General features: G+C 31.4%; 1 long non-coding RNA gene across 1 annotated transcript in view; it reads left to right on the forward strand.

Moving 5' to 3' along the window:
- The window catches only part of LOC108547052 (uncharacterized), a 78,843-nt gene extending 67,512 nt beyond the window's left edge, over window positions 1-11,331 (forward strand). The window contains exon 3 of the long non-coding RNA XR_001890170.1: window positions 11,283-11,331. This is a non-coding gene — a long non-coding RNA (uncharacterized LOC108547052). The remainder of the gene's footprint in view (window positions 1-11,282) is intronic.
- The last annotated feature ends 2,893 nt before the right edge of the window (window positions 11,332-14,224 follow it).

Genomic DNA, 14,224 nt, shown 5'->3' on the forward strand with positions numbered 1-14,224 from the left:
CCTGATTTCGTTTTTGGGGTTTTATAACCCTTCTGTCTTCGGACCTAGCAGTGCCATTCATTAATTTCGCTGAAATTAAATTAGGATAGGATGCAGCGTGTGTCATAAAAACGCACGTGAATAGATTTTACCAGTACTTATGTAAATCAATTAAAATATTCATTTATTCATTCAATAAATAAAATTAATAATAACAGTAATAATAATTATAAGATTAATATTAAGAAATTAATATAAAATATCGAATTATATAAATTTAAAATAATAATTATTAATCCTAGTACTGAATACTTGTGCCCTATACGGTCCGTAGGGACGGGGCGCGGCTAGTGTTGACGATCGCTGTGGATGGAATACTTTTTCGCTAGACTGTACTCTGTTGATTAACTATTCAAGGCACAAATAGTAATAAGTTATAGACATTGAGGAGACATTGTTTGTATTTGTTTACTGCTGTTACTAAGGAATGCATCTGTATTTATCTCACACAAAAGTGATTGTAATATTTCTATGTAGGTGATCGAAAAAATTGACAAACGCGTATATGCACCTTCAGTCCATTTCGGCAGTTTAGACTAAATGCATATATGCGTCTATAGTCCACACCGATAGCTTTCGCCAGACGCATATATGCATCCATGGCCGCTCAAAGGGTTAATAAAATAATTTCAATATCAGAGTTAAAAATATGATATTAAATGAAAAGGTAATGAAAGAAGAAAAGTAACCTTTGAATTGTATTAAATCCTCATTCAAAAGGTAAATTTTTTCCTAAGTTTTTATTAACAATTATAGAAAAGAATAAATTTAATGTAAATAAAATTAATGAAATTAGAATTAATGGTATATTATACATTTTTTGTACAATTGTAATATATATATAATTAAAAATAAATTAATCAATATAAATCAATATGTAAAAATAATGAAATTAATTCGACAAAATGTCAATATCAAATTAAAAATTTAAATATTAAATGATGAGATTGCTTTAATATTAACGAATAAAATAATATAATTAGCCTAATAAATACCTAATATCCATGAAATCCTGTGAATAAAATATATAATGATCCCTTATATGAGCTGACGAGATGAAAATCAAAAACCAAAACTCTTGTCGGTCCAAGTTGTTGATTTGCTCCAATGTTATCCGCATTTTCCTTAATTTCTCATAAATAAAATGAGCGTAAAATACAATTCCTTGCACTGCCAATTAATTGCAGTATATAATACGAAGCAATTATGAACAAGGAGTAAAATATAAAATGAAATTTATTTTAATTGGAAGCTCGTCTTTTTCTATCATATTTTCATGCTATTTATTTGATAGCTCGTCGCCTTGTCGTCTTCTTCGTCAACATTCACGCTTTTTATTCTACTTACACGTTTCCTTTTTGGTGGTATATTTCTCCGGGTAAAATGATTGATCTTCACGTATTCATGTGACACTATGTGTTCACGTTGATCTTTCTACAGCATAAAAGAGCGACCACATCTTGCAGCCTTTATTTATGCTATTATGCAAATTGACTCGTGTATTATATCCGATAGTTACTTCAATTAATAATTTAGCTTCATTCGCATATTTGACTTGCGAATTACATTCGACAATTATCGATGTTTTTAGCTGCTTTTACAGAAATCCTTGGTTTCCGTGGTACATCTAGATATACACGTTAGTACATTTAAATCTAATACAAAAGTCTGACTGCCAAGTCAAATACTCTAAAGACCCCAATACAAAGGTCTGGCTGTAACTTAGATACTGTAAATATCTCGGTACAAAATTCTGATTGCGAGTATTGGGATTATAGATTTGTAATTGCAAAATAACTACGATACGTGTGTATACTCTATAAATTCTTTTATTACTTAAGGGAGGTATATCTGAAGGTTTTTAGTGGAAAGAGCACTACGTCTCTTTAGTAGGACTTTATTATGTACGGGGGGGCCAGATGCGGAAAACTGTGAGGCTAGCTTTTCGGGAAAGATCCGTGTCGTTGGAGAGGTGTAAGCGAACCGACTCGTTTTCTTTGCTCATTAGGCATTCACGAGTCATGGGACGTGAGAAAAATTTCGTATCTTCGAGTGAAGGGGAATTTTACTAAGAACTAGAAGAATTAAAAAAATAAGTAAATTTTAAGTTATTTTACAAAAAACGCATTTGAAGGTATTTTGGGCGACCGTTGATATTTGGTTGTAGGTTTCATTCACACGACTGGTCGCTTTTAGTCTAAATGTTTTTGATTCACATATGGTTATCTAGGTTCAGAAACTTCTTGTTCATATGAAATCTTCACCACAACAGAAATAGTCTCCAATGAATGTCCCAAAATAAAGAGAAATTAGTTTGAGAATTTTATTTCAATATAATTTGATATTAGGAAGTCATTTCTAAAACTTGAAATAATAAACAGAGATGAAGAAATTTCGTTTTTCTTTTTCTCGATTTGTCACAGTGGTTTTCTCTTTTAAGAAAGTGATTTGGTGATGTTTAGAATTCCGATCGTTACGTTGACCCTTTGCGGACGAGCACAGCATATGTGCTCGGACCCACGGTACAGTTTACTCAAAACCGCCCCGTCTGCAAAGGGTTACTGTGAAACGAAAAACCGCCATAGTATTTATCAGAGTTAGTACGAATACAGCTATCCCGTGGATTGCTGTAAATAAAAAATCGGGGCAATTGAAAAAAGAATGTCGACATTTTGAATTTCAAATATTAATCTTCACAACATACTTTTTCTTTGGTATATAGGGTACCAAAAAAGTGAAAAAATGTGTTTTTACGGATTTAAAAATTCGGTTCACGCAATGGCGAGGTATGTCTTTTGCAGATTCTATATTAATTTCGAGCCATTCGATCAACCAGGATTTGAGATATCAAGCCACATAAAGAATATGAGATTTTGAAGGAAAGTGTGTTGAGAATTTTATTTGTATTTATACTCAAATAATTCCCATTTCACTGATTTCTGCTCTCGTTCTATTTCGTTCAGGTGCTTCCAACGACTGACGCATCGAGCGAATTTTCCTTTTCGCCTTGGACATTCGCATATGTACATTTCTGTTTGTTAACCAATATTTGTGCGAAGTGCTTGCAATATTCGTAATACATTGTTAAACCAAATGTGAAATTGATGCTCCTGAATAAACAGCTGGAACGTCGTTAATTTTACAATTTACAAATAACGAATACCGTTTGCAGATGTATTTCCTGAACAACCATAATTCAAGATAATGTAAATGGAAATAGAAATGAAAATGAAATGGATTTTTTCAAATTTCTAGGCTACAATATTTTCTTAGAGATACTGGAAGCTTTAAAAACAGGTGAACACAATGCTTTGGTTATTTTTTATTAGATATTATAAAGAAAATTGAAGAAAATAAAATAAAATAAAGAATACCCGTTCTTTACACAGTTGCAATACCAAAGTTGAAACTGCCACAGCTGTAAAGAACCATCATGGGGTTTCATGATCTATGTATACCGTCTTCGAGGGATTTACAAGTGTTTTACATTTCAATCAAAATATTTGTAGCCAATATCGTGAATGAATAGATATTGGGATTATGTGTAAAAAGGAATAGTTATCTGTATTTTATAATTCACTTTATTCTATCCTAAGGAGGTATATCTCCTGATATGTGTAACGATGATTAAAAGTAATTTACTGTGAGAAAATGCTTTCGATATACTGTTGATAAATAAAACGGAGAGGACAGAACAGAAATGACAATTCTTTGGCATACCCGAGGTTACAAATTTAGAGAAAGAATTATTAAATTTAACTGTTCGTAATCTATCTTTGATGAAGCAGGTTCTTCGATAAAGTAAATTGCCAGTGATACACCCCATGCCTGCAATTCTAGATTCAATAAGAATCGAACGGGTTACAGTATTGTAGGCCTTTCGGAAATCTGTATAAACAGAGTTGACTTACAGTTTGTTTTCAACATGACCAGCCAGTCGTACTATCTAACTAAATTGATTTCAGTGAAATCGGTAATTTGCAAGTAATAATGTTCACAAGAATTTTTTGTAAAACATTCTGAACACAAATTTGTTTGTAATTATCTTTGTAGTGATCTCCCTGCTTCGGAACTGATTTAATGGCAAAGATCTTCTTAGCCATAGAAACTATCTCGAAGGTTAATAATTTGTTATAAATGATCTAAATAATTCTGGATATAATAAAATTAGACGACTTTATAAAGATCGGGTGCGTACCTGAAGCAGAGTTTATATCGATATTGTTTCATAACCTATTGGGATTATAAGTAAAAAGAAATATCTATCTTTATTTTACAATTATCTTTATTCTATCCTTAGGAAGGTATATCTCAAGTATTCTGACTGTTCGCAAGGAGAGACAAAACTAGAATGATGAAAAAGGGTATGCGATTGTAGCTTATCCTGGTCCCCTAAATTTTTATCTAATGTGTGAAATAAACAATTCACGCGTTCCCGGAACCTCTTCGGTGCATAGTTTAAAGATATATCTCTTTCTCTTGAGAGATTAATTTTTGTATATTCGAAACGTTAAGACGTATCTTATTTTCAACAATACATAACAACACTGTTGTATTTGCAACGTTAAATAATATCAATTTTTCATTCTAAGAAAATGAATTTGCTTCGAATAGATGAGAAGAAAACAATATTAATGCATATAAATTTGGAATTGAATGAATTTAACAATTTAAAATTGTACAAAATATGTACTATTTATGATATTACCATAAATTTTTTGATAGAGTTACGAAACTTGCAATTGTAAGTTAATCGAAGGACGATATGTATAGGTATATGAAAGCCTATGCTCTTGAAGCATGTTGCAAATCTACATGCTGTTGTACGATTTATGACTAGTTAAAAATTAAACAACGTTTATGTTCTCTCTTAGTAACAGTTAATTCAAACATTTGATATAATTCTAGAATACGTTCCGGAATTCCGTAAAGGATAATTATTATTTGCAAAGTAAAGTTAAAAATTCTAGGAACACATCCCGTACGCGTATACTGATTTGCAAAAATGCAAAATTAAAATTCATGCAAGAAGCTAGTAGTAATTAAATAATAAAAAAAAAGTTTTTAATAATTTAAGAATTTTCAATTATAATATTGTTCTTAAATTTGTATATAGCTGTATTCTTCATTCAAAAGAAAAGTATATTTTTGGAGAATTGGTTTTCGAGATATTAAAAAAAAAAAAGGAAAAATTTATAGTTTGTTTTCACCCTCCTATACGAGGTCATAAGGTTGGTTTCTTACTGCTAAGACGGGGAGAAAATATATTATGCTTATTTTTTGTAAATGCCTTTCACGTATTCCATTACACGTATTTTAAAAATTTTTGTAATTCCAATAGTAAAGAAAACTTAATTTCACTTTTCATTTCACTTTTGCGCACACTGGGAGATTAACTACAATTAACCCTTTGCGCTCGACGATTTTTTGGCTAAAGAGGGGTACGAGTGGACAAATTTTCTTTCATAAGGTTGATGATATTCTTTGAACACTAAATAAACAGTCGTAGTCGTAATAATTAACACGTAGAATTATTCAATTTTGATACCTCGCATACTGTTACATTATTTTAAATTTGATATATTAATTTTTAGCTTCGAAATTTTATCAAATGGGGTGACCTAGAGGCATCTCTCGAGTGCAAAGGGTTAAGGTAATATATGGCGGCTACTTTGCACATTTATATAATGCCTAACGACATCTTACGTTATGTGACGTTATTTGACGTTATCTGGAGATCTATAGATCTGATATGAGTTTTGAGAACTATCTATTCGGTGTGTGCGTGTTGGATATATTTGTCTTTTAGTTTTTTAGTTTCTAATTAAGAAATTTTTCTAAACCAAGAATGTAATATAAACGAATTTCTTTTTATTTGTAGTTTACAATCTAGATTGGCGAGTTGAAGAGACGTTTCTTTATTTTGCAATTTTGAGTTGAACGTCTGCCTTCTAACATACTCAATTGTATTTAAAAACATATGGCAGAAATTATTTCACGTGTTAATTTGAAAATTTTCGTTCAACCAATTAGGTCTCTTAATTGTAATTCTATTACATACACATACGCGCCTTGTCAAAACGACAAAAATATTCACGTTATTATCCACAGATACGAAATTCTATTACATACACATACGCGCCTTGTCAAAACGACAAAAATATTCACGTTATTATCCACAGATACGCATCCGAAGCGATAAGTATGCAAAAACGTTGAATTCATCGTCCGCGGTCGATAAAACAGGAATAGGTTAATAACGCTCGTACACATATCGAGCACTAGAGAACAAGTCGGGAGTGGATATATATAGCGAACAGAAAAAATAATGTAATATTCGTGTTTATTATTTCTTTTCTTACCTTTCTTTTATATATTATTCGAAATATATCTCGGAGTGTAGTAAAATACAATAAATTATTAATCATTCAAGAAAAACGGTGAAAACACTTGCAATGGAGAGAATATGTGCAGATATATGTCTGTAAAGGGGTTTAATACAGACTTCGCGTCAGAAAGTTCCATTAGATCAGACCACAACGTGTAATAAACGGGATGCGTTACAAGCGACATCTATACTGCAGCGCCACACCACTACCTCTACCGCGCGCCATCTTGGTTTCGTGAGGTTCTGCTTGACGCCAGCAATGGATTTAAGTTACGATGCGTTGTTCGAACATTTGAACGCCACTGCGTATACTAAATAGCCTAATAAAACGCGATGTGTTTCGAAACGACCCAATGCCATGACTACATCGTGAGCTCAACTTTGTAAATTCGCGACCGACCACGACACGCAGAGGCTCCTTTTCTGATACTTAACCTCCGTAATATCAGGGTTCAAATCTAGCATTAAATACTGGATGGAAGCTAACTGTATCCCAACTCTCTTTATTAGCGTAACTCTGTTACTAAACATACCTGTAAGTAAATTAGACGACAAAATAAGAATATTACACGACATTGAAATTCAAGTTTACTATTTATAATTAATGTAAGTAGTTAAATTTCCATCTGGCGTGTGAAGATATAATTTTATATTTTATTTCAGTAGACGTTTAGTACTTCATATGTATTTAGTTACACGTGTATTAATGCACTTTTTATTTTAATTTGTGTAATTTTTAAAATATCGATATTAATTTATGTGTCGGGCTATGATTCAATAAGTATCGAGGTTTATGTTTACTAATAAAGTCTTTTTCTTTTAATTATATGAAATGTATTGTTGTTCCAATGCAGAATGTTCTCAGTACGAATACTTAATACATAATGAAAGACACAATGCAAGATCGGTGTGTTTACGCAAATGCATAACAGGTGCCACCAGTCGCGTTAATAATCGGTCTTCATATAAACAAGGCGGATGTCCCATCAATGGTAGTACAATGAGAAGCGGCGGGGTGATTCTACTTTAACCCATCTGCATCCAGGCGCGGAATATTCCGCGAGTTCTACGACTTTCGCCTATCACCGAGCGCGGAAAAATCCGCGAGCTCTAAGATCGTCGTCTATCACCGAACGCGGAATAATCCGCGAGCTCTACGACTGTCGTCTATCACCGAACGCGGAATAATCCGCGAGCTCTACGACTGTCGTCTATCACCGAACGCGGAATAATCCGCGAGCTCTACGACTGTCGTCTATCACCGAACGCGGAATAATCCGCGAGCTCTACGACTGTCGTCTATCACCGAGCGCGGAATAATCCGCGAGCTGACTTTTTTCATTACCACTTGCTGAATATTCTTCATATGGCACAGATCACGTTTATTACGTTTTGTGAACATTTCATCTATATCGGTTCATTATATTCTTAACTAGTTTTACTTCTGTTGTGAAAATCCTTTTAATCGCCATTATGAGTAGGCGCTGATACGCGCGCGGTGACACGGGCTTGTCGTCAGTTGAACGTCGCTACTGTCTGAACACGGCACCTTAAGGAGAGCATGATGTAAATGGTTAAGAAACGAATCGAAAGAAATTTGATTCCAAGCTTCGTTGACGAGAAAATCGACTTTAGAATATTAATCGAATATGTTCAGATGGACCATCGGTATACCCCAACGTACTGGGTAGATATCCAAAGTCGTTTTTCTCGACAATGAAGCTTCCAATGAAAATTTTTTGTTCTTTATTTTCAATTTGTTCTTTCATGTAGAATCATCCCCTTCTTGGTTCTTCCACCGATACCGATGTATCGATGGTCCATACTTCTAAGGCGTAGATAAGTGCACAAGTACTCACTGACGATTCAAAATCGATTTTCTCGACAACGAAGAATCGAATGCAAAAATTTTATTCTTTATTTTCAATATTTTTTTTTTGTCATGTAGCCTAATCTTTAATCCCCTTCCGGATTGTACCACCGATGCTGAGAGACTCCCTGTATATTGGAATATAAAAATAGATGTCATTGTTATTAATAAAATTTATTTTCTATAATTAAATACACGTGAAATTCTATACGTGTATTTAAACATACGTGGAATATAAGAATCTCTAGTTTTAGGGTTATACTAGTTACACCCTATTTGGTATTGCGAAAGTTAAAGGGACGCAAACGCGATCGCGCTGCTTGTTATTTTACGATAATATTTTTCCAATGATACTAGACCCCTGGCACTTGAACGATTAAGGTTATGCTTGGTTTACCTGGTGCTGCTACATAGTGGAATCAGTTCATCGCTTTCTCAAGAAGTCACCAATGTTTCATTATTAGAAGGAAGTCGTGGAATAATCTGGAAATGATTTTACTCGTGAAACACCGTATTTCGTGACTTTCCTTATATTATTTTTTGTAGCCTTTGCTTGTTTATAAAAAGATTGGAAATGTGACTCGTTCCAATTGCGGGAATTATGTCAGAAATGCGATTTCAATCAACTGCTTCGATACACAAAATAAATTGCTGTGTAATTGCTTTTTCACGTAGTACTTAAATTTTGCAAAATGCTTTTTGTAATCCAAATCTTCACGAATTATTTAAAATTTCACTACACAAATTTCACAAATTATCTAAAATTTCTAAAATGCCTGGTTTTCAAACGTTTATTTATAATGTATTAATTACATTGTATTTTATATTTCTATAAAATTCGAGAAACTGTAAATATAAAAATATAATTGTGAATATATTCGAACTCACGATGATTTATAATGTATAAAAATATAAATATTTGCTCTATTGCAGACATAATTGGAATAATTGCTATAGGGATGATATTTGAACCCCTTTATACTAGGGATGATTTACCATTGACATCTCCATGGTGGATTTGGAAATGTATTTCATTCACGTATAGAGTTGAAAATCCAAGAAAATTTGAGGAAGATGAGTTCTAACCAATGTTAAAATATGAAAGCACCAAAATAGAATTGTTTAAATATATGAAAAGATATATTTCTACTTGTTGAAAAATTATAACTTCATAATTTTTATTTTATCTACGTTGTAATGATTTCTCTACCTTTCGATAGCTTTTATTGTTACAAAATTGAAGTATATTTTGTTATAAACTTTCATTACATGAACAAATAATGACAAATATTTCTTATAAGTGCATTAATTAATTTTTTAGATTTCATTAATTATAAAAAATTGCAGATTGAGAAAGTATCTAATTTTAATTAGTCAGTATATACTTACTTCGTTCACACGAAATTTGTAAGTGTTTTGTATATATTTATATTTATTTTTGAAATTTGCTGGACATAAATTTAGTTGTATGATGAATGTATAAATTTAGTTGTTTGCTGTAAAAGATTCCACACGAGCTAGAGCCATTATTATAGTGCAAGGGGTTAGTAACAATAACAGACGAATGCTACTGTCTAGCAAAAGAAATAAATTTCACTGGACTACACGAAATTATTAGAATATCTACTAGGAATAGTTGGAGCAATGTTACACGCTTTATTGTAAACAAACAGTTCAATATTTGGGAAGAAATTCTTTAAATATAACGTTACAACAAAAATGTACCCTTTCAACGAAACACGCCATCTTTCAACACACGTCCGTTGGCTACCTTCCTCGCTAGAACTTCTCATTCGGATTCATAGATGGCGCGTTGTTCGCTTTCGTTCGCTTACATTAAGCCCAGTTTTCAATATAAACAATCACTCATGCGCACTCCCGCTTGTATTTCTATTCTATTTTTTTCTTGTTTAATAAATGTTTACCATGAATGTTTACTTTTTAGTAGCATAAATCAAAACAATGGATATTTAGATACTCGATGCAATCGATCAAAGTTATAGCTGTTATGTTTTTAGGAATAGCTTTGCAGTGAAGTGATTAAGTAAGCTCTAGCTACAAAATGGTTCCCTGGAGATGTTTATAAATGACGATAATGGGTAAGGTGGAAAATAAGGTCCATAACCTAAGCTAGTTAAAAATATTATGTAAACACTTGTGGTATATTATAATTTGTAATATTGTTAATATTCAATTAGATCACGTCGATAATAGAATTATTATTAAATTAGATTGTTAGATTAGAATTTCTAGTAACATTGTTATCGAGTTATTAATTGATGTATTTGGGCGTTACAATAATTATTAGCCTTGCGATAATTGATAATAATTAATTAGATTAGATTTTTAGATTAGAATTTCTAGTAACATTGTTATCGAATTATTATTTAATATATTTGCGCGTTACAATAATTGAGCCTTGCGGTAATTGATAATAATTAATTGATTAAATTGTTATAAATCATTTTACGTTGTGGTAAGCAAACGTATTTCCGTGGCAGTCAAGATACGCGTATTATATATAGAATCCAAAAATTTGATATAAAAATGTTGTAAAATTATTAACAACGTATGAAAATACAGAATTACAATTAAAATCTTATCGAAATAAAACATAACTCGTCACCTTTTGTAATCTTTATGTGATTTTGCTTTACATTACACCTATGGAAGCATAATTTTACTATTCCTGATGATCACTTATTAAATGCGTAAATCAATTTTTGACTGATATTATTATGTAACTATCACCACGTTACAACAAAATAGCGCTCCATTAGTCTTTTCCAATTTTGACTGTTTCGCATAAAATTTCACGGTGAAAATTATGTGAATGTGTTTTGTAATACCAAATCTCAGGAACGATGAATTTTTTCACCCATAAAGAAACTATTTTCGCTATATTGCACTCTTAAAAAAAATTTTATAAATTTTACATGAAATGTTTTCATTTATGATTATAATACTTAAAATATTTTATTTCAGGTGGATAACGTCGGTGGGACCTGCATATCTGTTCCTACATTAATATAAGGTAAGATAATATGTATATAAAGCAGTGACTTATTAAATAATTAATGTATTATGGTATTAAATAAGTAAATTATTGTCGTTATGAAGCATATATGTAGGGGAAAATCCGTCAGCGTCGACCAAAGTAAATTTTTACGTTTCACTCCAGACAGTGGGGATTTTACTGGAAAGCTAAACAAATATAGTAAATATGTGTCACGTGGTTTGGTTAATGAAGCGTACGACTATTTTCACAGATTCGTGCGCTGAAAAAGTTTTTTCACAGTCAATATTTTTGTTTTACGTATGTAAATGACCTTAATTTTGCAATTTTCTATGTGCACTACCCGTTGTCGTGCAACCTAGTACTGATGTCCTATTATTGATATTAATGTTTTATTTATTTTTAAATACAATTTATGGCTAAACCAAAATAAATTAGAGGGTAGTTCTTTTAACATTTTCTCACAGATAAATGTCCCAAATTTTGGGGGGACTGATTTTCACTGATCAGACCTGAGTTTTCGTAATCTCTCAGGTACTTACTAGTCTCCACTGAGGAATTCTAACAAGTGTAACAAGTCTATTCTGATCCTTACTTCTGAATTTTTGGAAATAATAGATGTTTATTATTAAATTTCACAGGGACATTTTCTTTTTTCATTACGCATTTTGAATACGACAAATTGTTTTTTGAAATTTAAATTTCACGAATTTTATCAAGAGATATGACATCGAAACTTGGGTGTCGGTATTGTCGGAATTTGCCCTATGCAACTTAAAGTAAATATTTATTTTAACTTTTGTAACAGATAAATACGAATAACATACTTACCTTACAGTGTGTAGGGTATTGTGTTTGTAACAGGACTAATACCCTGTGCGTAGCATATAAATTTTATACGTGTATATTGCTGTTTAAGTTTTGATACAGCCTGAAAAATATTCTGATTCTATATTTATAATCTTAATTTAAATATTTTAATTTAACACATGTGTTAAGTTGTTAAATATTCGATATATCGGTGATTTAGTAATAACGAAAGAACATATGAAATATTAGTTTAACTGGAAAGATTATTCAATTAAATTCTTATAAAAATTTTGTAGTTTAACAAATAGTAATTGTACATGTTGACAATGGAAATGAAAGTCTGCAGTAATATGCAGTGCATTTGTGTCACGATTATCTTCTTTTAATAATAATTTATAGTAAATTGCTGCACGAAATAGGTGGTGTGACTGGTACAGTTAAAATCTCCGTAGTTAAAATTTCGATACATTACTAAATTTAGCCCTTTGCACTCGGGGATCTTTTCGTTATTTTTGTGGATTTCATAATTTGAGGATTTTCGGCTGTAAAACAATATTTTGTAAACGGTAAATTTGAAGTCGTATGCAAATTAAGACATAGAATTATTCTACTTCCACGTTCCAAGCATCATTTCATTATCCTAAATTTGATATATTAATTAACATCGTTCTTTAGAATTTGATTTATTAATTAACATCGTTTTTCAGAATTTGATTTATTAATTAACATCGTTTTTCAGAATTTGATTTATTAATTAACATCGTTCTTCAGAATTTGATTAAATGTCGACTATAAAGGTCGCTGCTCGAGTGGAAAGGGTTAAAGAAAATTTCTAGTCCTAGTTTTAGTTTCTAGTTTCTTTTGAATTGAATTATGCCGTTAAATTTCAAAATTTATAGTTGGTTATTTTTATGAAAAAATCTCGTTGCTTAAATAATTATATCTTCTTATTAATTCAATTCAATTAAGTTCTGATATACAATAATATATGTATTTATAACAAGTATCACTATTTTTGAACTCCTTTGGAAGAAATTAATAATTATTTGATAGATTAACCATGAATATTACTATTTTATAATGTGCATCTAAATATGATATAAATAGTGACAATTAAACTGTAATAAAAATATGCAGAAATGAATAGGTAAATATATCCTGTTGTTTCTGCCATGATAAGTGTTGAAATTAAGTTTGTTCGAAATAGTTACATATTTTCCATAACTTTACAAGCTTTACAAAATTTTACTTCATTTGGTATTTCCAGTGTCACGAAAGTATAAACACGATAATTTGTTTCAAGTTTTGATATTCCCAATTATATCCGTGGATTATGTTTGAATTTAGCCACACTTGGAGTAATTTTAGTAGATGATATGTAAACTTTTTAATATGACCGCATTGATGAAATACGTTGAAATCTGTTTAACCTACTTTTATTGATTACTGGAAATTTGCATCAGTTCTTCTCAAAAATTACATTTCCAACTTACTTTTGCAGGATGAACTACCCTTTTGATTCGTACTACGATTTTTATATCGTATTTTCTATAGGTCATATGTGCATGAAAAGGAAAAGTTTTTTCCATGTCGATATTTTATGAAATTATTAGCTTACAATTTATTTCGAACCGAAGCTGGATATTATTTCAATTTTTCTGAATAACGCTCTTTTGTACCAGAAGTTGTGTTCATAGCATAACTCTTATTTTAACTCTTTGTACTCGAGAGGCGCCTCTCAGTCGCCATTTAATCAGATTCTAAAGATGGATGTTAATTAATATTTCAAATTTACAATTACGCAACGGTGCGTGCAATATCAAAGTAAAATAATTCTACGTCGTAAATTGCATCCGATTTCTTATTTACCGTTTTAAAAATATCGTCGACTTTATGGCAGAAAGTCTTCGAATTACTATTTTTCTGTAACGAAAAATTGCCGAGTGCAAAGGGTTAACAGTACTATTTTACGTCCAGTCTGCACATTTAGGTACATACACTGCCGTATAAAAAGTCAGAGCACACCTGTACCATGTTCACCCTTTCGCTACTACTGGTGACTATAGTCACTGGCCACGAGAAGCCAATCTATACACGATTG

This window comes from Eufriesea mexicana, unplaced genomic scaffold, assembly GCF_001483705.2.
Source record: "Eufriesea mexicana isolate 0111107269 unplaced genomic scaffold, ASM148370v2 scaffold889, whole genome shotgun sequence".
Taxonomy (NCBI): Eukaryota; Metazoa; Arthropoda; class Insecta; order Hymenoptera; family Apidae; genus Eufriesea; species Eufriesea mexicana.